The following is a 25,457-nucleotide window of genomic DNA, read 5'->3' as shown; positions in this document are numbered from 1 at the left end:
TTGAGGCCATACTCACTGCATGTGCACCAGTGCTGTATGTGAAGTGACAGTTCTAAATTATCATTTATTAGTGAGGAGACTGATCGGAGCACAAGAAGCCTCAACCAGCTTACATTCTACACAACTGGGTCACACTATAACCCAAGGGTGTCAAAGTCTGAAAAAGTAAGTTGCGATACATGAAAGAAAGTTATATATAAGCTAATTCATGACAGGGGCATCTTCAACCTCATGGCTATGATTATTTTTAGCCCTGATGAAGTCTGCCGTATATCCTGCAGCACGGACTATTTATGTATAATTAATACCAGTGCTCACAATAGCACTGTTATTAACCACTTGCATGCTAATGACAAGGTGAACTCGTCATGAGGCACAATGAATCTGTGCTCATGACAAGGTCAACTCGTCATGTATAATGGGAAACATAAATCTGTAGCGCACGAGGGGAAAACCCCTTAGCAGCCAAGTGGTTAAATTATCTACCTCTACCATGACGACCACCATTTCCACCTTGCACAAACTGTTACTCATTGCCTTGTGCAATAGCACCTGCAGAGCAACAAAAAAAACAGGGGCCTGAAAACTACAATTGTTAAAGAGCTTACACTAGAATACTTTGCGCAAGAAAGAATTTAGTCTAGCAACTTTGACAAAACATTATACTTTGATGAATATGATCACTAATCTTCAGACGCAATCCCAACACAGATGCAGAGACCGATACCAAAACAACCTGTTGGGATGGAAAAGTCCCTTGCATGGTGACTTGTCGAGAGAGCCCCAGCTGCAACGATATATGGATCCCTGGTGCTGATTTGTGTCATAGGCAAAACAAATCATACTTGTGTGCCATGACAAAGGCCTGTCTCATGAACTGCAGCCCTGTTCGACTGGGAGGGGTGCCCAAAGCGCTACCTTCATAGTGGTGAAAGGCTACTGCCTTCCCCAGGAGAGAAGTAGCACAACAGTAACGGTTGCATACGCCTGTGAAAGGAACACATGGAAGACTCAGGTTTCCATTTTGCAAAACCAAAGGATGGCTAAAGAAGCACATGGAGGTAAAGGAAGCCCCATCCCCAAGACACATTTGTGGATTGCTGCATTCCTGAGAGATGAGCGAGGAAAACACTGGAGGAAGAAGAGCCAGGCTCTTCAGTACACTTTAAAGAGTGCACTTTGATTCAGGGGGAGGTCACTGAAATAGGGCCAGGGCACATCTCAGGAAAGAGATGGAGCTAAAAGAATAATTAAGAATAGGACTATGGCCCTCGGGACCTTTTGATGAACACATCACTGTGGCGGACATCCAGGTGTGAACATCTATTTCCTTATTTTGCATGTGTTGTGGGGCTATCAGATTGAAGTTGTTCCTTCCGTAGGAGACTGCTTTTTGGAGGATTGGCAAGAAAAGGGAGTGAGCATTCAAGAAGAAACAGACTTCCATCACAACCTTCTAAGACTCAGACCCTAAATATCACGTGGTGTTTGGAGATGTACTATAAAGGAGGCTCAATGCCCCCAATATTATCAACTGTCAAGCAGTCAGTTAGGCTGTATATAGGAGGAGGAAAAGCAAGACTTCTGCCTTTGACCCTGGCTGGTGGCTAAGGTCTGCCAGTCTCCCAGCCAGGTGAGTGGACATCACGCAGCAAAACCCAAGATCAATTGCCTCTAAAGCACCAGTGACTACATGCCAAGACTAATGTGCCCTGTGAGGAACAGAGCAGCGCTATGAGGGAGTGAGATCCAGTGGGGAATCCTGGCGAGTGGCTCTACATAGCGAAGTGCGAGCAGACTGCTGCTGCACCGATCAAGTCATTGTCCATGTGCAGATTCAAGTCAGCGACCTATATGGCAGAGGGAGCCACCTTGAAGTTAGCCATTGTTTAACCAGTCAGGCCATAGCCCATGCACAGAGTAAAGTCTGCAGCCCCGCATATCAGAGGGACTGTTGTGAATATTGCATGACTGCCATGGCAATCAGGCCATAGCCTCTGCAGTGAGGGAAACCAGCGTCCTGCATGCCAGAGGGGGCCACTATGACGAGGACGTTACTGCTGTGACGATCAGGTCATCACCAGCATGTGGAGTAAGGTCGGTGACTATGCATTATGTATGTCAGAGGGGGCCCCCGCGAAGAACAAGGAATGTTACCTGGTACCGCAGTCATTGAGAGGAGGTGCCCTGAGCATTATTAAGCCCCAACTGAGGATCAGGACAAGAGCAATCAATCCCCCGACCCATGAGATGGATCAGAGGAAAATACAGTCAAACTGGAGGAACCACCGTGGATGCCAGACTGCTGCTGAGCTGCAAGTGCTACACAGTCAGCAGCAGCAGCAGCAGCTGCAACCCTCTGAGACATTCATGAGAGGAATGCTCCCTGGGACTTCGGTTACGTGGGCCGGAAGACCCAGGCGAACTTGTTCTGCCGCAGAGCGCTTCTAGCGTCGAACCACTTTTGATTTTGGTAGAGGCCAAGTGGGACTCCTCTACTTATGGGGCTTAACTCTAATATTGCCTATAGTGAGTGGGGTATAAACACTACCGGTAGTGAGAGGGAAATGGGACTGCAGGGCCTGCATAAATCACTAGGGCCCTAACCTCAGGGTACTGTGCATATTGTTTGTGTATTCTGCATTTTACTGTGTTAGTGTATAAATATACCTTTCATAAAAGCAGTTTGTGAAGGCACAATCATTTATTTCTGCTATTGAACGTATTCTGAGTTTAAGCCTCTGTTTACCACCTTGCATCTACCTTCCCCCACACCCAAAAAGCCTTGGACTGCTCGACCCACACTACTACTGAGAGTCAAGTGCTGAAGGGTACTTTGCCCAGTTGCTCAGAACCTATAGAAAGTCAAGACCAGAACATAAGGAGTAAAAAGCCTCAAATCCCACAGTTGGGTCCAGTAGTACCTGCTTGCATGTGGCTCTCTAAAAGGGGTTCTGGCATGACCTCTTTTGTGGGGTCGTCAAATCCACTATATTGTCTATAAATCGGCATCACTCATAATGCTTGTGGATTTTGTGTCACTCATAATTTTTTATCACTCTACTTGTGTCTGGGGAACCTTTGTTTTCAAGTCTCGTTAACCGGATTATATTTCTTCATAACTGGAGAAAGCTTATTCAGAGGAGCTTCTCTCTACAGTTCCTTTTCTTGCCATAGTACTATAGTCTCTCAGTCCACAAATATTGGGCACAATAAGAAATAAAACATCCAAATCTTCTAAAAGTACCTTTGAAATAGTCACAATTCTTTTCACCTCTGTATACCACTTCTCAGACTACTCTGAGCTCAAAGAATTCTTGGTAAATGTGTAAAGATAATTTCCTGACCAAGGTACATGCGCATATGCTCCTCCCTGCACTTCTAACAATGGAAACCCCTTTTCAACAACCACTTCATATTCAGAATAACTGACACTCACATTTTTCTTTGTCTTACTCTCTCGATTCAGGCTTACTAGGGAACTGCTTTCCATTTTTCTATATACCTGGTCAAATCTGGTCACATATGGTCATGCCATAATTTTGACCAGTAACCACACCTCGAAAATCATAAAAATGTTACTAGACTTGCAGGTCGTGAAACTTGAATAATCTACTCGATCTAACTGTAATGCACAAACCATCTTTTTCTTTATTATCACATACAAGAGCGCCTTCAAATATGCGAGTTCAGCATGTCTGCCGAGCAAAATCTATGATTTAATAAACTAAACCTTTTCGCCACGAATAACAATGTAACCCGCATAAGGGAACACATGACCCCCAACTTGCCTCTTAGTTCATTAACAGCATTGTCATCAAGGTGGGGGCATGATTGTTTCTTATTTCATGTTTAAAAACGCTTGCTTTTAATAAATATATTACCAAGATGTGGCAGCACACTATCCTTTACAAACAGGACATTTCCATTGAAATGGCCACAATCCTTCCCACTGATATGCAGTTTTAGTGATAAATCAATATAGAGTACAAACAGTAATGTGTGAAATCTTGTTTCAGCAAATATTTATCATTTGCACATCAAGTGAAGAGTATGGTTTGTTTTGATCCTAATAAAATCTTTTGTTTCCAACACTGCAAAAATTCTCAGAAGTGCTATCCCAACTACGAAAATATATTTTGTGATATTTGTATAGTTGTCTTACAAGCTATTTAAATGTGGTTAGAAAAATGTGACATCCTACAGCCTTTCATTTTACACTGCCTGTACCCTGGCACGAATGTTGGACAGTTGACTTCTGAATGCAAAGTTCGAGGATTTTGCAAAAACCAACCTCCAGGATTAAAGCAGTTGCATTTTCTAAGAAAACAACCTGACATTCGACCCAAAATAAACGAGCATTAAGATGTTAATTCAAATATGAAAGCCGCGAGTTAAAAATGTGATGAGCGGTATGGGTTTTTAGTAATTCGAAGCATAATGTATTTTAAACTGGTTAAAAATTGATAAAGAGGGAGACATCTGCATAAATAGTCCCCTTGCCACGTTACTCGCCCTACCCATCTCTGTGACTTAAGACACCAATTTTAAAATAGTAAACTGTTTGATAGACTAACTTTGTGTACAGCAGAGGTTGGCCACAATTGGAGGGTTGGCTTCAGGGCCTGACCGTGAGGCCAAGGCAAGCTTTGCTACATGCTGTGTGCAGCCATTGGCCAAACCCCTTCCCCCACGCGCATAGCCAGAGGCTGTCCAGTGCAGGGATTGGCAGTCTGCTGATGGTTGCATGCAGGGCATGGCTATGATGTCAGGCCTTACGGACAACCACTGCTATGCACAGCCTAGAGTCTTAAGGTTGGGTGCTAGGGCAATGTAGAATATGATCAAATAAAACCCACAAATTGACTGGGGCGAAAAAACCTACAGTTAAAGTGATGGTATGCTTACGTGTTGAAATGAGACAAGAACTAATGTTATAACATTAGTTCACTCATGGCATATTAAAATACTTATTACATTTAAAGTGCTATATTGTACTGATTACTAAGGACTACTGTAGTCCCAAAGGTAATATGTGAGATCATAAGCAGTGCAAGACGAGGGCTCAAGTTCTAGTTAATTGACTACACTTAATTGGTGTATTTAAGGGTTTGGGGTGCCATGGAGGCTTTAACCTTAAGTTTGTGTCTCATTTCAACACCTAATAACTATAACATCACTTTAACCTTGGACTTTCATTGGGTGTGTGTATAATAAAAACATACAGTTTTAAATTGACAAAATCACTGAGATAGGCCAGTTAAGTGTCTTAAGTATAACTTGTGCCCTAAAGCTGTTGTAGACGAATCTAGGACTCTAGGTAAATATTCCCGATTCATGCCCTTATGTGGTTATATCAAATCATATCCTTATATAGGCATAAGAATCATACCCATATTAAGACATAGCCAATGCAGTCCAAATACGGCAAGGCTACTCCCATAGACTCCTAGAAAGCACAACGTGTTCTTAAACAAACTAAGCCTAAAGCAGCCCGGGAATTCCTCCGGCTTCTGTATTGATTTGTCCTAGAACTCCCGGAGTCCTAAAAGAACTGCGAGTTCTTAGTGACGTTTATGTCCAACCTTATGTCAAACTCAGCACCTTCAGGTATAAACATACCAGCATCTGCCATAGCAAAACACACGGTGGTTTGGAGCAGATCGACTATCTACTTGCCCGACACCCTGCAAGTGCCGAAGGAAGCCGACCCTCCCACTGACGCACTGAGAGAGATGCTGTCTTTTCTCATGCCGAGAAATCCAGCTCCAGTGTTTCCCTGTCACCCTTGCGGGTTGCTGGGAGATCGAGTCCTGAGAGAGATACAAGACCTCCTTCATTCTATAACCAAGGTACAGAGCTGATTAGACCCTTAGAGAATTCTTGATTTAGATTCTTGGCAGAAACTATCTTATCTCAAACTACATCTCACTTACTCCTTCCCTGTACTTGGCTTAGGTTAGGTACACCGGGGTAGGCGTATCTTAGAAGCGCCAGTTTAGTAATTATTTTATCATTGTATGTATTTTATCCATTTTAAACACCGTATGGCTTAGAAACCATACTATGCTTTTACAGTATTACTTTATAATACTCCTTTTACTGTATGCACTTTACTTTATGACAAGTATTGCGATTGTAGCAATTCACTTCTCTATCATTAGAAAGAAGACTGTTCAATAAATAACCTCTTTTATTGAAAACGCCCGTCTCTCTGTTTCGCTGCACTTCTGGTGAAACTAAGCATGCACGATTGACTGAGTAAAATAGCTATCTATTGTTTCCGCGACTCTGGAGATATACTCCTTGTTCTAGGGGAGCAAAGTTGTCATGTTTATGCGGTTGTCAGAAACTAATCCCTTCTTGTGAATTCGAGAAAGTTTATAGTGACCTCTGAGCTAGCTGGCATTCATAATTAAGTCTAACATATTCAATAGAGACCTAGTCGACCTAAGTCCTACGTCTAAACTATCGTTTATGTTATTCCAATGCGCAGAGCCTATTGGGAATATAGGAACTACACTACAAAGCAACTAACTCGAAGCCCCCGCCATACACAGTGTTGTCATCAATTATATCATTTCAAATGTTGCAATGATGTTATCAATGAGGTCACAGAACATATGAGTGATGCAATAAAGGAGGAGTTAGAGCTACTTTAGGGCACAAAGTATAGTTACTTAAGATAACTTTAAATGGTGAATTTCAATGGTTTTGTTTGTTTGAAATAGTATGTTTTAACATACATTTTCACCATGCTAGAACATCCCTTTAACCATGATATTTTTCCAAAGTATTTCTAGGTTTTTCTTTAAATGTAAAGTATGATATCTTTAACATCTCTTTGGGTCATATAACATTTTTCAGGCCACAAAATGTGGCTTAAGACCATCCACAATGGGTTTGTGCACTCCATCTCAAAAGCATACAGCTCGAAGTGCCTTAAAACTAATATGGTAAACACTTCTGGGGTTACAGATTCAATGACCCAAGACATTTAGGGGCCGATTATGAAGGCGGACGGACCTGAGTCCGTCCGCCACCATAGAGTAGGAGGGACCGTCCGCAGGGGCAGCGGCGGTCCCTCCATGCAGATTAGGATGTGACCGCCAGGGTGGGGGTCACATCCTCTATTTTTAACATTGCGGCGGGTGCAGCTTCGAGCTGCACCCGCCGCAATGTTAAAAATGCATGCACGGCATTTGCGTGCACAAAGCGGCAGGCACCGTGCGGTGCCTGCCGCTTTGTACACGCAAATGCAGGGGGTACCATAGTTACCCCCCATGTGCACTCCCCACCCCCCCTTCACCCAGGGGGCCCGCAACGGGCCCCCGCAGTGAAGGTCCGTATGCTTTTCCACGGCGGAAAAGCCGCCGTGGAAAAGCATACTTTCTACTCCATCATAATATGGCTGGCGGTGTCTGATAGACACCGCCAGCCATGTTAATGCTTTTCCGCCGCGGTCGGAAGGCGACCGCGACGGAAAAGCGGCAGACAGATTCAAAGACCCACCAGCCATCCTAATTTGGCGGTGGGTCTTTCAAGCATCCGCGGCGGTTTTCCCGCATCCTCCGGGCCGGCGGTGGCTTCCGCCGGCCCGGAGGATGTGGGAAATCCGCGATCCTAATGACCCCCTTAGTGTGCTAAAATAAATTTATTGTGGTTGGTGGGCTGCTGTGCTTCCAAAAATAGGATGTTACAATATTCCCGCCTAAACATTACACAGGAAGCTGAAACAAACCATGGTGCTTGAGTGATATTGACCACCAGTCTTGGGAGGCTCAAATCATAGAAGCAGACCTTAGACACACACACAGCATTGATCTTGTCATTCATAGTGAGATTGAGGCCAAAGGACTTTGCCTTGGGCAGAGGTGCAGTGCTACTCCTGGCCTTCGAAAACCGAAGGACGACATCCCAGCACTGTGTTCTTGCCAATAAGGCAAATCTATCTGGTTAGCATTTTACTTTAGTTATTGCACCATTGAGTGTCTTACTGCAATTAGGTAGAAATAGAGAGTGGGCAGACAGCCTGGAGATGGACTATCCAGATGGATGATAAACTGTATCTCACCAGAGTAGAAGAGATGTTTGCAACCAAATCATCTTAGGCTCCAAGACAAGGACCAGATGTACACAGAAAAGCCGCTGGAGACAGGGCTGAACCCTTGCGGAACCCCAAGGGAGATCAGAATCACTTAGATTTGTAACGTGCTAGATTCCATTACTGAGAACAGCCGGTCTAAATGTCCTGGAACAATAAGTTGCATGGAGGGTTACATAATGGGGCCCCCAATAAAATTGTATAGGCGTCTTTGAGCATTTAGAACGATAAGGCCATTTTCTCATATTTCCTGAAGATACAGTGGTTTGGATAGAATTGCAAGTAGGGATAGTGTGGGATCCAGAGCTAGGGGCCTCCAGAGTGCCTGGGGACTATCTCGTTATTAAACTTCCTTTGATAATGGGCGTTGCTTTTTGCTTTATGCAAATCAAAACGTTTGATGGTGTCAAGAATGTTAAAAATAAAGACTTTTGGCAAAACAGGTTTTTCAAAAGGTATTTTTTTTATTAAACGTCATTTTTGCAGAGATATTTAATACAGTTCCACATTAAACCACTTTAAATGGGAATTTAAGAATTAGTATCCAATTAAAAAAATTATCTAACAAAAGTCCACATAACTCCGACTGATGCAAAGTATAGTCAACAAGCTTTGTTCGGTACTGAATATGTTGCTTCCTAAGCAATGCAAAATGAAACAGAGCCATCAAAGGCCAGCTTTGACAGATGAAAAAAAATATTAAGAATTTAAAGGTCGGAATGCATGCTCCCATTGTAAACAAAAGTAGTGTGACCGAACAGTGTTCGGTCGCATCCTAATTGCTGGGTTGAGAAAGACGACAGGTCGCTCTGTGCCAGTTCCCAAATGATGTGGAGGGACTCAGGTCAGTTCAACATCGTATTTGGGCCCAAAGAGGGAACAAATATTGACACAGCCTTTTCATTAGTAATGGATTTTAGTAGGTTCAATTAACGTCAAGATTAAACATCAGGAATACTAATGATATTGCAGATATCAAATCCTCAATGATTGACAAACGTCACAAGGCCGTACATTTTTCATGGCACCTGGTTTTCAGCTACTTGCTGATTGCTACTTGGACACGAGCTCCCACAGCTAACAAAATGCACAGCAAACCCTTAAAATGGGATCTCAAAAGTACTTGAGGTAGCAGCTCTGCACCCATACAAACCTGCATGTATGCTAACAGTTTTACCTTGGGCAGACTTTGATTATGCATGTATGCACATTAAACATTAAATATAAAGAGACCACTTCCGAATTATGACAGCGTTTCTAGAAAAATGAAAACATGGGCAAGAAATCCTTGCAAGCCAATCTAAATTATCACTTTCTTGCGATCCTAGGAGTTGTATTTTTGACAACCACGAATGTACCAATATTTCATTTGATGCTTCCATACAAAAAACTAAATTCTAGCTTGTACCTCGCTTTACAGGGGGTAAAAAACAAAAGTGACATGGCTGCATTTTTGGACTTGCATCAGTTCACATGCATGAAACCACAGGCGTGTACTACTTTTATCAGGAAAAGCATGGAATACAAGCAATGTTAAGATGTTGGGGTGGCAGTCAATCATGGATGGCCAACATCTTGTGCATTCTTAACGGTCTCGTGTTTTTTCAGTCCAATTGCCTGAACTTCAGAACTACTTTGGAGATGACACAATTATTTTGACATTCCCTAACAGGGCTGAGGGTACTCTTCAGAACAGGGAGACTTCCATCCCCATTCCTGCTTCCCTGTAGGTGGGGCAGCACCTGGTACTGCACTTTAAAGAATTCATAGCAGTTTCACCTTTGTCTGTTTATATGTTGCAATCTATCTCCAACCCTAGGCTTTGCCAAAAACTGACCTAAACTGGTTCGATTACTAGCTTACTTATTTCCCTGGAGATAGTGTGTCTGTTTAGGGTGTCTGAACTACATGAGGGTACAAAAGCCACATATGGCCTTTCTCTCCGTTCGGTGGTAATGCCTTCCTTTCTTCTTTGTAGAAAAGCTATGGAAGATGTATCCAGCATTTATTTCTAAAGTTATGTTTGAAGCAGCACATCTTTTCACTCGTGTTGGCTTCTCATCAGTGCTCATAAACAGGTAAGCACTGGCCCTTCTCAGCATTCTCCCTGTATTTATTTTGAACTCATACAACCTCCTGGAGTACATTTGAATGCAGGCCAAAATTACACCTTGGAGAACCTATAAAGCAATAGTGTTGGACTCTTCTCTCTCTGCAGGGCCACCCCCCCCAACCTTTATGCTTTCAACCCTCCTGTTTTCGGAACCAGTTTTTGTTGGCTTTTAGGACACTGTACACTTTACCCCTTAAATTAATTATTCACTACTGGAAGCCCAACCTCTCCCATAGGATAAAAGTGAGCAGACGTATTGCAGTGCTAACTTTTGTTTGGAAACAGGTAGATCTGTCAATGTTTAGATTCGAAGGAATTGCAATTTAATTTTTAATAGTAGTCAAATTTTAGGTCACAATTCAGAAAATGCCACTTTTAGAAAGTAATTTTCTTGACCTAACCATTTGGTGCCGTGTTCTAGGTCACATAAGTAAGTGTAGTTGGACTTTGTGTATTGCACCAAGATAGTATCACTAAGGGGGACTGGGCATAGAGAGGGCAATCCTGACCTGATGCAACGGGCAGCGCTGTCACCTACCATACCTGAACTTCAAAGAAGCTGCCTCAGCACACACACAAAGAACTTCACATTATCCTTTTGTGATATCAGGGCTGGGAGGAATGATATTCCACAGTGTGTTAGTGTGTGTGTGTGTGTGTCTGTCTGTCTAGAAGTTTCTCCCACTTCAAAGATGGCACCAGGTAGACCTACTGGACCCTCAGACCAAATCTTTAATATACTACTGGACTTGTGGATACTACAGATTAAGGACTGCAGTGCTATCTGAGAAGGAAGCCTGGACCTGCTTCCTCCATCCCCAGCTACTTGAGTGATTCCAAGAGTCAGCTGACTACGATCCTAGCCAAAGCTACATGAACATAAGCTCCAGAGGTATCCCAATAACTGCCCAACTGACATGCTGTAACTAGGCATAAACTCAGGCAAGTGGACCTGCCTGAGTCGTGCTGGCCTCTGCAAGAGTGAGTCCCTAGTCCCCTAAGGAGAATATGTAAAGTTTTGGGCTCCTCAGAGAGCGGGTTCATTCGCATCAACATCAGCCGCCCGGCACTGGGAAGCTCCGGTAAACCAGACTTCCCACTAAAGCGAAGACAAGAGATCTGCACTTTGCACTACAGCATCGACAGGCTTTGGTGCTTGTCAACACAAAGCTCCTGCCACAACCGTCTGCAACAGGATCTTTACGCTACAGCATCTACCATCGCTCTCTCTGCTTCTCGCAGATTCTTCTACCGCAAACTGGATGCTTCATCCTGGACTTTGAGAAGGTGCGTTTTTCAGCTGGACTAACCTGGTCCCTCTATCCGGCCTGCACTCTTTCGTGGTCATTCTGAAATTCTGACTTTTAGCCAGTCTCCCATGACCAGATATAACATGTCTCCGGTTCTACTGATTGGATGTTTGTCACTTGGGTGTCATTTTATTACACTTTACTCTATTTTTCTAAATTGATGTGGCATTTATCTTGTGATGCACTGTCACTTTATTACTGTTTATGTGCCGCAGAAATACTTAACGCAGTGCAGGACTACGTTTGTGCCAACTACCAGAGGTTTAAGCACCGGTTAATTTAGTGGCTTTTTGTGTTTCATTCTGACAAGAGTTGTGGTTGTTGCTTAAGTGGATTTCACCGCTCTCAACCAGTAACACAATTTCTCCCAAGTAGTAACCAAGGCAGTGAACAGGTAAAGCAAAGTTACTCAGACACTTTGTTTACATAACCAACTCTGCTGCTGAGGGTAATCTTTTCAAAAAGTCTGTTAGGTTGGCCATTTAAATTGTATTTCTCCAGGAAAGCATCAAATGTCATTAACATACAGGCATCATTGTTCCGTTGGTTATGTTTTTTCCTGCAGGCTATCCTTCTGAACACTCAACAGTAAGCTGCCCAGTATACTGAATAACACATGAACTGGAAAAAAATCTCCATATAAGATATACCTTTTTCCCATCACTTCCATGCACAACTTTGATGCTATGCAGGTGCAAGAAGCCTTCCACTTACATAGCCGTATGTTGGAAAAGAAAACAGTTCACCTTGCTACTTACTCTACCAAGGGTGTGGCGAGGAGTCCCTCTGCCAGACGGGTAAGCTCCAACTGGAAAATGAAGACCTGTCCTCACTGAAAGCATCCACCACGGCCTGAAGCTCCCTCCATCCCAGTAGCACAGGCAAACTAATGGCTCAAGGCTCTCACTGTTGCTGCACTCATGCTTGCACCCTTCCCCTCTAGAATTATTAAGGAAACAATCGTTAACTAGGAACTAACTTCAAGGAGTATTGTTACTGTAGTGCACAGCAAATAACATGACTATGAACAGCAATTGTCACTGTATTGTGTAAATTTGCTGTGTACCACAAATAATAATACTCTTTGAAAGGAGTCCCTAGTGAACCACCGTTTTCTTAATTAGCCTGGCTCCTGTTGGACATATAGGGTAGCTCTTGTATTATCGCTACATTCTGCACCTCTTCAGGCATTCTGCTCGTTCCATTCCCCTCTACACCAAAGACACTTCCACTTGCTCCCTTCCTTTCCTCCCACCACGCAGACCAGCGTGCCCAATTTCCTCCTACCTCAACTACCCTCCAAGAAACTCCAGCCAACGGCCCGGACCCCCTGTCCCCTCCCGGCAATCTCACTTGTCCCCTTCCCCAAACTGGATGAGGCACTCCAGTCTGCCATTTCCTCCTTCCAGGAGCACTGATCAGGAGTGGGAAGATGGGAGCACCCCAGACAAACAAACAATGCAGAACTGTATGGCAACATCAGCCAGAAGATAAGATTTTCTTAACACGCATTGGCAAAGCCAATCGCTCTTGATTATGCCAATGATTTTATGCCATGTTGTACACCAGCATGGCTGCTGTTCAGCATGGCTAAAAGTGAGTGGTGGGGTGCAGAGTGGAGTAGAGTGACAAAGGCCAGAATGGTGTATTGTGGAGTATCCCAAAGGGGATGATGGATGAAGAGCTTGAGCAAATCAAACACCCCTGTCCAGTCAACTGATCTGGGTTTAATCTATCATCATTCTTTAGCTCACTCCACCACTCCAGTTCAGACATGGCTATATGCAAATCAGTCTGACCCTGTGCCTCATGGGAACAGTCCAGCGCGAACTGCCAAGCCATGTCTTCCCTGGACCGGAAACAAGCATCCTGAGACCGGTTTCTGGCATTTCAGCCGTCATCAGCCATGCTCAGACGTGAGTCCCGTGCTCTCCATGCCACTGGATTCAAGCTATCCTGGCTGATGAGGGCTGAAAGCCCGAACCGGACCTAGGATGCTTGTTTCCAGTCCAGGGAGGACCTGTCTTGGCAGTTCGGCTGGACTGTTCCCATGGGGCACAGGGTCAAGACTGATTTGCATATGGCTGGGTTCAAACTGGAATGGCATAGTGAGCAAAAAAACGATGGATTTAGGCCCAGATCTCTGTACTTGGGTGAATGTATGACACTGTTCTGCATTCTGTCCATTAACTGTTTTTTCGTATTGTGCAGTATGCCATTACAGACAATACATTTTCAACTGAAGTGACCATTACATTTGCACAGACATACAATTTTACTGACAAATGTATATAGTGCACAAACAATGTATGGAAATATCACCCTAGTGTTTTGATGGTACTAAATTATTTGTTTCCACCGCTCAGAATTACAGAAAATGTACTTCATTTTTAATGTTCCTTTTCTTGTACATTCTGAAATATCTGCACAGTTAATTTACCTTCATTGGCTTCCAATTCGCAAGTGGGTCGATTTCAATGCTTTATGCATGGTGCATAAAGCCCTTTCAACGGTATACTCAGTCGCATGCTTCGATCTACTGTAGCTAAAAAGGAGGCCAACTCCAGAATCAACAAGGCCTTTGGGGTGGCAGCAATTTGTCTTTCTCCACATGTAAATTGTGGAATTGTTTGCCCTTTCAGCTCAAAGCTCAATCTAACCTTTTACTATTTAGAAAACAGCTTAAAATGTGGCTTTTTTCACGCTCTCTCCCTCTCCTTAGGTTTCCTAGAGGGCTTGAAGTAAGATGATGCAGACAAGTCGCCTTACGGCATTTGCATGGTCTATAAGTCTTTTAATTACTTAGACATTTACATTTTGTTGTGTGCTTTAAACAGCCTTTCCTTTCATAGCAAGATTCTCACATTAATTTTCTTCCTCTGACTTCGAAGTGAGAGAATTTAACAATAAGCTTCCTCGGAAGGCAGAGCCTGACATTTTCCTCGGCCTTTGAATGCACAGTAAATATGACAAGATGAGAACACGATTTAAAAGCCTATTTACAGAAAGCAAACACTTGTGAAAGAATACAGTAAATCAGCTATGCTCCACGGGGGTGAAGAGAAACTCAAGCTGGACAGCTTAAAAACAAACAGAGCCAGCAAATATAAAGCAAGCAACTGTGAGTCACAAAGCCAATGGCAAGCATATGGGCAGAATGCATTCCCAGGGAATCTTTCAGAATGTCCCCAAGATGAAGTTAGCAATCAGACAGCTGAGCTGTCTGGCAGGGTTTGACCTAAATATGCCGATGCTGTGTCTGTATACCAGCATGTGTGAGGGTTTGGCTGCCCACAGAGGTAAAATGCTGGCCCTTGCAAAATGGTGGTAATTCTTGGCAACTTGTGCCCATCATAGGATTATGCCCATTCTGCACCCAAGATAAAATGTTGGCCCTTACATAATGGCGGAATTTCTTCCCAACCTATTGAGATCAATGGGATGATGTTCACTCCCCACACAGGACATTTTGCCCGCCCCTGATAAAATGGTTGTTCTGGCATGTTGTGAACATATATGGATAAAGGTAACCAATGCCGGCATAATGTTGGCAGAATTGTGGGCCTTCTTAGCATATTGGGCAAAATCAATGGTAGAATGCTGCCAAACCAGGGCACAAAGTCTGTCCTGGCAGGATGATTAAAACTCCTGGCATACTGTGAGCGTCGAATGCACAATACTGTCAAATGTTGGCATAAGATTCATCCTATAAAAAAGGTATAAAATTCACAACATATTGTGGGCATCAACACAATGAAGTTTCTGGCAATATGGTGATACTTCTTGCCACACACAGGCAATAACTGAAAAATAGTGGCAATTCGTGACATACACGCAAAGTGTCCCCACCGGCTACAATACCGGCACAGCATTATGGTACTAAATTGCAACACATTGGAGACGTGTATGGATGATGTGACCAGCTGGCAAAATGATGCCCTTTGTTTAAAGGTGGTAATTCCTGGTATGTTGGGGGCAGGCAAAGTATGATAATGTCATGGAGTGACTCAGCTACCGTGCCGTCCAAGAGAAGACATCCAGCAGCACAGCTTAAGACACTTACTGGACTTCGCAAGGTCCTAAGAAACGCAAGCAAGAGGTGCCTAAGGACTCCGGAGAGCAGAACGGACATGGTGAAAGTGGACCTGACATGTTTTCAAGTTGTCGGGCAAGGGAGAGCATCTCGCGTTACGACCAGAGCTACCAGGTTAGTCTGGCCAAATCGCTGAATCTCTCTGTACCTTAAGGAAAATATGAGTGACCGTGTGTGATGTAACTAATGTTTATTATGTAAAGTGCTCCAATACCTTCTGGGGAAGTTCAAGATATATAAAATGCTTCAAAAAAATGTCTTGAAAAATAAAAGTGCGAGGGAAGCTGCACTGCGAACTAAGCGCTATGGCTGCAAAGAGACGCAGAGTCTCCGTAACCACGGCTTAGCAATCTATCCGTGAGAAAAAAACATTGTGCATGATCCTCCACACTATTAAGCTCACCCACCTTACTGTGAGTACACCACTGCTCCTGCCCCCATTATGTAGTGATTGCCCCGGTGAAATCACGTGTGAATTCGCCTATTGGAAGCATAAAAACAAGTGAACCCTCCTTCGAAAAAAGACTAAAACACTCATGTGCTGGCAGAAACGTCCAAAACAAGTTACCACCTACATAACCATGAATGACTACAAAACAATGCACTGAAGATAAGAATTAAAGAGTGACTGCCATCTGTTTCCAATTAACACGAGCGCAATAATTGAAAACACATGGCGCTGCTGCTCGCTTCCGAGCACCCTAGGCCAGGAGACCGAGAAGGCGGGACATGCACCCGCCTTGGACCCATTGTGTTCCGTCTTTCTTAGAAAGACACATGCACAGGCCAATTGCGGGTTAATAAAAATAAAAAATAAAAACACACGCGTGTTCAGAGATCAAAAGCCCTTACTAAAAGCCTCACAGAGCAGCGCATGCGCGCTGGTTCAGGCAAGACCTAAAAACAGTGCTTGAAAAGCAAGCAGATGATGCAGAGATTCCAGCAGCTAAGAGCTGGTAACGGGGCAATGATCCTTCGGAGGGACAAAGATTATGGACAAGCTAGGATACGAATGGGAGGCAAACAAAATCAACAGGAAAGCCAACCAACGGTAGCAATGGGTGGGCTCCACGCCTCTTATGCTCTTGGTAACTCACAATAGGTCTATCAACAGGCAGTACATAGGTGGCCTAGTAGACTGGACTTAAAATCTTGACTTGAGTCTGAATGTCCCAACAGAAGCAAGATGGAACCTGTTGGGAGTAACTGGGAAAACGACATGGCCTAAACACACCAAGGTCTAGCTGATGTTGGCTCCTATGGTGTCAAAGAGAAACATGACGAGGGGGGAGGTAGCCATAGAACCCCCAAAGGTTAGAGATTGGAAATGAGACTTAGATTGGTGAAAGCAGAGAAAGCAGTTTACCAGAGCAGAGGATGACCAAATAAATGGGAAAAGATGTGTGGCTCCTGGGAGAAATACAGCACTTAGATGGCAGAGTGGGGGAGGCTGATACAATAGACTCACATGTAGAAAATTGGGCATCATTCAGGACACGTAGTGGATGATTGAAATTGTATTAGTCTCTCTTTCTACTAACGCCAGATTAAGATACATGTATGCATTACTGTGATCGTGAATGATGCAGTAGCTTAATAAAAATATATTTTTTTAAATAAAAAAAACTTGACTAAGCACATACAGAAAATGTATTGCTTTTTTCAAGAAAACAAAATTTATAAAATGCAGAGTAGCTTTACGATTCTTGCAACTGATAAATGACGAAGTCTGCTTTAGTGTGGGATCCTTTGAAAAATTATTCTTTAAAATAGGTTTTACTGTATTCACTATTTCTGCATTTTACTACGTACTTTTATGAGTGTCTGGCTTTTTAATACGGTTATTCTGGTGAGAATGACAAAGAAAAGCAGCCACATGCATATTGTAAAAGCTTTCCATTTACTTTCAATATAAAAGGGGAGGAAGGACAAATAATTTCCAATAATTAAACTAAAATTGCATACCACATTTGAAAAATGTTGTCCGCTTTCAGTAGATATCCAACTTTCTAGAAAAAAATAGAATCCATCAATCTTTCATAAACTGGTAAAGAGCATTCATTCCTTTCATCCACTCAATACGTCCATAGAATGTCAACCTTGAAGACTGACTCTTCTTCAACAGCTGTCGGCAACAAGAAAGAGGTGAAACCAGCCGCGCAAGGTTAGGTTTCCCATTGTTGACGGAGATTCTCAATGGATGAGCAGAAGTTCTGTACATAGAAGAGTCCATGAAGTTTTTTTCCCCGCTGGCTCAGAGGATTTCTACCATGTACAATCTGTTATCACTAGATGCGGAGAGCACTATGGGCTCTTTTGATGAAGGGCCGCATGTCCTGGAAGCTTGTATAGAATCCTCCTGGATGTTGTCTCCCAGACAAACAAATCTGTCGGCAGACCCTGCTGCCATTCTTCCTCCTTCAGGAGACCAAGAACATCTCTCAAAGTTGTGGACGTTCCCCTGAGATATTTCACACATCGCTCCTACAGGTCAAATGGATGCACGTCCCAAATATGGACTGGGTTATCCATGTCATTAGAAAGTAGGTAAGACCCTTAGCACTAATACACAGACTGGTCACAGAGTCTGCATGCCGACGCATCATATACATCAACTTGTTCCGACGGAGTTTCCACACCTTGATATCATTATCGATGCCTTCAGAGATGATCTGATCAATGGTGTGATTGAATGTTACGGAGAGAACCTGGTAACTGTTCTGGAAGGACTGAACGGCAGCCTTTTTCCAGATATCCCACAGCTTCACTGTTCCATCATCGCTGCCTGTGCAGACTAGCTGGGGTCCCCTCCTTGCTCAGTAACATGATTTTACAAATGAAGTATGGACTTTAAATCTTTTCACTCTCTCGCCCGTCTCACTGTCCCAAATAGCTACTGTCCTGTCTTTGGAGGCTGAGAAAAGCATATTGCCATCAGTGCTATAATGTAGCTCTAGGACTGTGCCACTATGCCCTTTTAGAGTAGTGTAATTTTTACAATCTTCATACACATTCCACAGCTATATCAGTCTGTGAAGGCCTGCAGATGCCAGGGTGGCTCCATTGGGGTGAAATTTGCAGCAATATACTTCGCCTTAGTGGACACGAAGCAGCACGTTTGACGCCTGCAGGCTGGAGGTTCGAGGAGGGCCCACAGGCAACATTGCGCCTTGTGGCGCCCCAGGAGGCAGCAAGTCTGGCTGCGACGTCTTGGGTAGCACAAGCACCATCTCATGGCCCTTGCGCATATTAGTTTCCAGCATAACAGCAATCACCCTGGAGGATTGATAGAAAGGTGTAGCACAAGGAACAATCAAACCCTGGACTTAAAAAATGCCCATCCCAGTTGAATCTTTGGTGAGGAAAGTAAAATGTTAAGGGCACTCTTGAATGGCAATACTTGCATTATTTCAATTCTTGTTGTTTCCATAGTCTGCTTTTGTATTAGGAGGAGGAGAGACGCTGTAAGGGACGTTTAACTCACTAATCAGATAGTATCAGCAAAGACAAGAGATGCTGTAGGGGAGGTTTAACTCACTTATCAGATACAGTGTCTGATCGGCCAAACAAATGCACTAATGTTTTTGATGCAAACCTCTGCTTTATAATCCTTTGATGATACAGTTTCACTGCCTGATTCTTCTAAATTATGACGTATTAAAGGTATGTTTCGACTAGATGCATTTACACCTCTGTTTAATGAGTATTCTGATTATTTCCCTTTTAAGGGTATAGAAGTATTTGACGACTATTGAGAAAATTATATAGTTAATAAAAATGTGCAAAATTAACATGTAGCCTGTAATAAAAAGTAAAATGCATTTAAATACAAACATTGTAATAGTAAATCATATTTATTTGTACTGGGACTCAAATGGGTGAACCAACATTGTTTGAAAAGCTGACCCTCTACTGGGAATGCTTAGACGCGCATAACATGTTTATTTCATGACCTTTCCATGGGCCTGTTTTTACAATAAATATTAGTTGCATACATGTTTTCATTTAACTTTGCAAAATGTTTCTACTTAAGCAAAGATCACCGTTAACTCATGATTAGAACTTGTCATTTAGTGAGAATGAAGTTCACACATGAAGATACAGCATTTCTAAAGAAAACAAATGGTTGCTGTGCTGAATGTTTTATTATTAAATTGATGTTTCAACTTCTACAATGAGCAAACATGGTTAGCAAATGAATAAACTTGATATATTGGAAGGATAGACATGTAGTTTACACTTGGGAAAAATAGACTTGAATGGGACAATGGTCCATAATGATACTTAAAAAACGATACAACTTAGTTGCGCACTCATCACTGCTGTCTGTGGACTGTTTTTTTCCTGTAAGAAAAAGGTGTGATCCTGTTCCCATAAGATCATTGAAAGCTGACTGAAGACAGAAGAAGCAACATGTTGCAAAAGCTTCAGAATGTGTAGTGTATAATAGAGTGTGTGTTCCTAGAGTAGGTTACCATTTTTGATCTTATTCCATTTAGACCGCGTGCAGGCATCTTATTCCACACTGCTTTGAGACTCTGCTTCTTGGGCCTTTCTTTAGGAGAAGTTCTGCTTTGAATGATTTTTGATTTGTTGAATTGATTTTAGTGCAAAAGATTTATGCCCTCACTCTCTCAAACAAGAACTGTTCATGGGTTCTGACTGACACCATTTTCTCCCCATTCCTAGAATAGTCCCCCCCCCCCTTTATTAAACGCGCTTAATGCATTTTTATTGTGATTCACTGCCTATTGATTGATTTCTAATGATACTCTTAATAACTAAGGTTGTTTAAATTAACTTGTGATCTAATAAGGATTAATTACTAAAAGACTTGAAAAATAAAACCGTTTAACTAATACTCATTATTGACTGGAAATAAATTAGAAACTGTTTATAATTTGTGAGATGTACAGCTCTTGATCTTTTCTAAAACAATGGCAACGATAGATTGCCTTAGCAATGGGAGCGGAAATTAGCCTGGATGATGGTAAAAAGAGAAATTTTAATTGAGAACCGATTCTCTCTCGAGCAATAGCATGCTGCTTAAAATAAAGATATTTGAAAACAAATCAGATTTATTAAAGACTGGAACCCAACATACATACCTGCAACTGTCTTGAAAAACCATGTTATGTTGAACTTTTTCCAATATACAAAGCACCATTTTCCGTAAACCCAGAGCATGCAATAGCACTTTGCATACAACCAGTGCTCACCCCAAGTCTGTGATCAGGAACATTCCATTCGGTGAAATGGTAAGTGTGCGATGGAATTGCAGCTCTGAAACGACGTTTAGGGAGAACATTCTTGATATTAAAAATAGGTTCAAACTCCGATGTTACAATGAGGAGATTCTTTAAAAAGCTGACCAAAGAATCCAAAAAGTCACTAGAGCTATTACACTAGTGAAAAAAACCATACAGAGGCATTAACATTGAGTCGACCGATATTAAAGAAATCCTACCCCTATCCTGGTCCGACCACTCCATGGTATCCTTCTCATTTAAACTCCCCAGGAAACATCCGAAGCCCAGAACTACCCCGCACATGTCCAGCAGAGCCTGGAGGCTAATTAATTAATCAAACTTTCAAAACTATTTTCTTGAGACAGCCACCACACCGGCGGATGATTCTCCCGTCTGTAAAGACGTCGCTCTATTAGATGCCGGAATCCGGCAAACGCTAGACAAACTAGTCCCCATGCGGGAATCGAGGAAAAAAACCACAAACGAGAAATGGTACACCCCTCACCTCAAGAAACTCAAAAAGGAATGCCAAAAAAATGAACATCTATGGAGACAGATGAAAGATAGTGAAGCGAGAGCAAACTATATTACCAAACGGAAACAATACATCTCGGCCATTAAAGATGCAAAAAAGGCGTATTTTACTCAACGTATTCATGAGAACAGCAACTCAGCAAAAGAACTGTTCAGAATAGTGAAGGAGCTTAGCAAACCATCCAGCACCTCACAAACCCTCACCCGAGGCCTGTGAGCGCATCAGCACGTTCTTTTCCGATAAAATCAATAGAATATACTCCACCTTCACTCCCCTAAATACCCCTAGCAAGCCAGATAACCCTGGCGAGCACATAATTACATCAGAGAGACGCAACGACCAATTAGACTTAGGCAATACACCTCGTCTAACTAGTTTTCAACTACTCTCTGAAGAGGAGGTATTAGCGTTACTGAGCACAGTCAAATCTGGATCCCCCTCGGACCCCTGCCCCCACTTCGTGTTTTCCAAAATCGCACCCACGCTCTGCCCCCTTGTCACTCAACTCTTCAACAAGTCGCTAACCACCGCTACCTTCCCGGAGGCCTGGAAACACGCCTCCGTGACCCCCCTCTTGAAGAAAGCAGGATCCGACATTTCTAATCCAGAGAACTACAGACCTATCTCCCAGCTTCCCAATAGCACCGAGGCAACGTTGCTGGCAGTGTCGGACAGTATCAGATGCTCCACTGATTAAGGGGGATCGGTGGCACTGATACTGCTTGACCTGTCAGCGGCGTTTGATACGGTTTCCCACGACTGTCTGCTAAACACACTCCTGAGTAAAGGAGTGCAATCAACAGCACTGAACTGGATTCGATCCTTCCTGAGCAATAGTACCCAGGCAGTGCACATGGGTCAGTTCCACTCAAAACCCAACACCATCGGCTGTGGGGTCCCCTGGGGGCCTCATTGAGCCCCACTCTTTTCAATGTCTATATCTCATCACTGGCCGACATTGGAAGGAAGTGGGCATTGGCATATGCTCTTATGCTGATGATACACAGCTGATGGTGGCAATGGATGAAGGGCCTGAGACAACAAAGAAAAAGCATGACGACTGTCTCTCCGAGATGGCCCAATGGATGCACAACCACTGCCTAAAATTAAACGCCGGCAAATCGGACATTCTCTTGTTCGGGGGAGCCAAACTTATATGGGACGCCACATGGTGGCCACCCACACTAGGACTGGCCCCCGCTCCAAAACAACATGCGAGAAACTTGGGGATCATCATGGACGATGCCCTGTCCATGAAGGACCACGTCCGATCACTCTGGGGCAAGGGTTTTGCCATACTCAAACTTCTCTCAAAGATATTCCCCTGGATTGCAGACGCTCAGTCACCCAAGCCCTACTGGTTAGCCGCCTGGACTATGGCAACGCATTATTTGAAGGGATGAACGAACAACTCTTCTCACGCCTTCAGGTCTTGCAAAACTAGGCGGCCAAACTGGTCTGTAATAAAGGCAAGCGAGACTCGGCATCGGAATGCCTAAAGAAACTTCATTGGCTACCGATGCGCCAGATAGCTGCCTTTAAACTACTAAGCCACACGCACAGAGCTCTTCACAAAACTGGCCCCACAATTCTCCAAGGGAGGATCGACTTCTATGTTCCCAACCGAAATCTACGTTCAAGTCAATCAGCTCTGGCCAAACCTAAGCGTATTTACAAAGTCAGAACAGGTGGCCGCGCCTTTTCCTACCTGGCAGCCAGAAGATGGAATGACCTACCTTCCGACCTTAGACACACCACAAACTATCTTCAGTTTCGACAAAAACTGAAAACCCACCTTCTCCCTAAAACTTAACCCTTCCCTAAAACACAACCCCCTAGCAATGCCTCAGTAGTCTCTCTTGGTTCATAGCGCCGTGATATCCCTTGGGATGAGTGTCGCGCTTTATAAATACCGAAAATAAAATAAATAAAATTAACAAGGTCACAAACCCACACTAGGCCTTTCTCACACAAAATACCAGCAATGGACTGTTCCAAGTTCTGAGGTAAAATTGGGGACTGGTGTATGATATACCTAGTTTGAGGGAACACATTACACCTACACCAAAGGTTACTTTCTTCAGGGGTAAAACTCTTAGAAACCTGCTCTGTCCCAGCTATTTTAGGAGTGTTGCCAATAAAACTTGGCTTCCCCTGGCTCCCAATGCATTCTTCACATGTCAAGGCTGTAACGTCTGTTCCTTTGGGAAAAATAAGATAAAAAAATTCTGCTTGAAAAAAAAATGTGAAAGTTTTCGTTAAAATTTTTTTAAAAAAAATTCTGCTATAATACGATGAAGGATTATGAGATTATGGCTGCAGGTGCCAATGACACAGATCCGGATGAAGCAGCACACGTAAGAAGCAGAGATTGTTGCCCCAGGCTATCGCCACCACCGCCGAAATCATTTGGGGAGCAGTGCCTGTCCGGTGAAATGAGGACGGCCAAAGACTTCAAATCCCAGCACCCTTAGTGCTGCCGACGCAAGGAGCAAGTGCCGGGTGGGCCCGTCCGAGCCCGTCAGAGGCCGAAGGAGGCTGGGTTGGGCCACGTTATCAACATTTCTACATTGCCCTGGTTTTAACTAGTGTGGACTTTTCAAGGCACTGTGATAACATTTTGATGGCTCCTACTTTGTATCAAGAAAAGGGTGGAAAATGATCAGGTCAAAATCTGGAAATTGGGCATGGCGTGGTAGGGACATTGGATGATTTTTTATTGAGGGCTGAATCAGCTGTCAATCATGAAATCGAATTGACGGAGCACAGATTGTCCCTGGAGCCACAAAACCCTTGCAACCGACCTGCTCTTATCACCCTAGCTTTGCAAATGGGTTTGGAAGCTAAATTCATCACAAATAGGTATATCAATCCCCAGGCCCCGAAATTATTAATGCCTCTGACATTGTTGAAAAATCTGACCCCCCAGCAATGCAGAAAGTTGTCACACGGGGCCAAAAATCCGAGAGTAATCATGGGAGTAGCCTTGCTACGCCATCAAAGAAAAAGAAGGCACCAGATAAACAAAGTCATCTTTTGCCTAAACCGCTTGGTCGTAGGAGTGAACCAGCAGAAACAGAGTATAACCAGGGGGGTATTCAAGCATTTGGTCCAGATGATGGGGTAACATTGGTAGAGTCACCTAGTCAGGAGAGGGAAGCTTTCTTGAAACAATTGACCATGTGATTTCACCCTATTTGAACCAGATATTGGAAAAATAAACAGAAATGGAGGCTAGGTTAGAGCTCTTAGAGAGACCAGTATAGAGTGCTTCCCTAACCCCTCTACAAAAGGGGCAAATCATGGGTGGGGGTGCTGCTGCGAAGGGGCCTGAGCAACAGCCCAAACCTTCTGCAAGACCTGCAATTCAGGACAGTCTGCCTCTCCTAAGGGTAGTAAACCCTCCCGTAAACGCAGAGACCCCATATCAGATAGAAAGGTTGCCTCACAGGACCGCCCGGACTGTATATGTCCCAAGAAGCACCCAAGCCGATAAAGCAAGTGATAACCATGAGGAAAGACCCCGTAATACAGACAGCATAGAAGTGCGGGCAGTGATCAAAGACCTTCTAGTGGTCCATATTTTAATGTGCATTTACCTCCAGATGCAACACCATACATTGTAGTGTTGGCCAATGCCTCACCACTGTTGCCCGGTGATATTGAGCACTGGCCAACACTGAGGAACAAATCTTTACACTTTTTGAGTACAAGGACAGGAATTAATAATAATTTGTTATTTTCTGAATTTAGGATGGCACACAGGGCTGAGTGGGTGGGGAAATCTAGTATGACAATCTCCGAAGATTGTGTTGCACTAACCTGTAGATCCCCAGGTTTGGTCAGAACAATATTAGAGAGGATGGATGATTTTTCTACAAGTGAGAGGGGCATTTTGATTCTACCCTTAGGGTTTTTCTATCAGCCCCCAAGACCACAATGGCATACATTGGAGGACAATAGAAGTGCGTAGACTAACCTGTACCCCCGGTTTTCCCCTTGGTTTCATCTAAATCGTTATGAGGACTTAAGTGGTCTCGCAGACAGACTGAC

General features: G+C 43.4%; 1 protein-coding gene and 1 pseudogene across 2 annotated transcripts in view; both read right to left on the bottom strand.

The window, feature by feature from the left end:
• The window catches only part of RAB14 (RAB14, member RAS oncogene family), a 187,658-nt gene that overhangs the window by 143,118 nt on the left and 19,083 nt on the right, over positions 1-25,457 (bottom strand). The gene's annotated exons all lie outside the window — the stretch shown is intronic.
• LOC144753016 (U5 small nuclear ribonucleoprotein 40 kDa protein pseudogene) lies at positions 17,875-18,883 on the bottom strand (annotated as a pseudogene).

The sequence above is a fragment of the Lissotriton helveticus genome, chromosome 5_1 (assembly GCF_964261635.1).
Source record: "Lissotriton helveticus chromosome 5_1, aLisHel1.1, whole genome shotgun sequence".
NCBI classification, from domain to species: Eukaryota; Metazoa; Chordata; class Amphibia; order Caudata; family Salamandridae; genus Lissotriton; species Lissotriton helveticus.
Note: the sequence above shows the minus strand (reverse complement) of the source record. Positions and strands in the feature narration are given on the sequence as shown.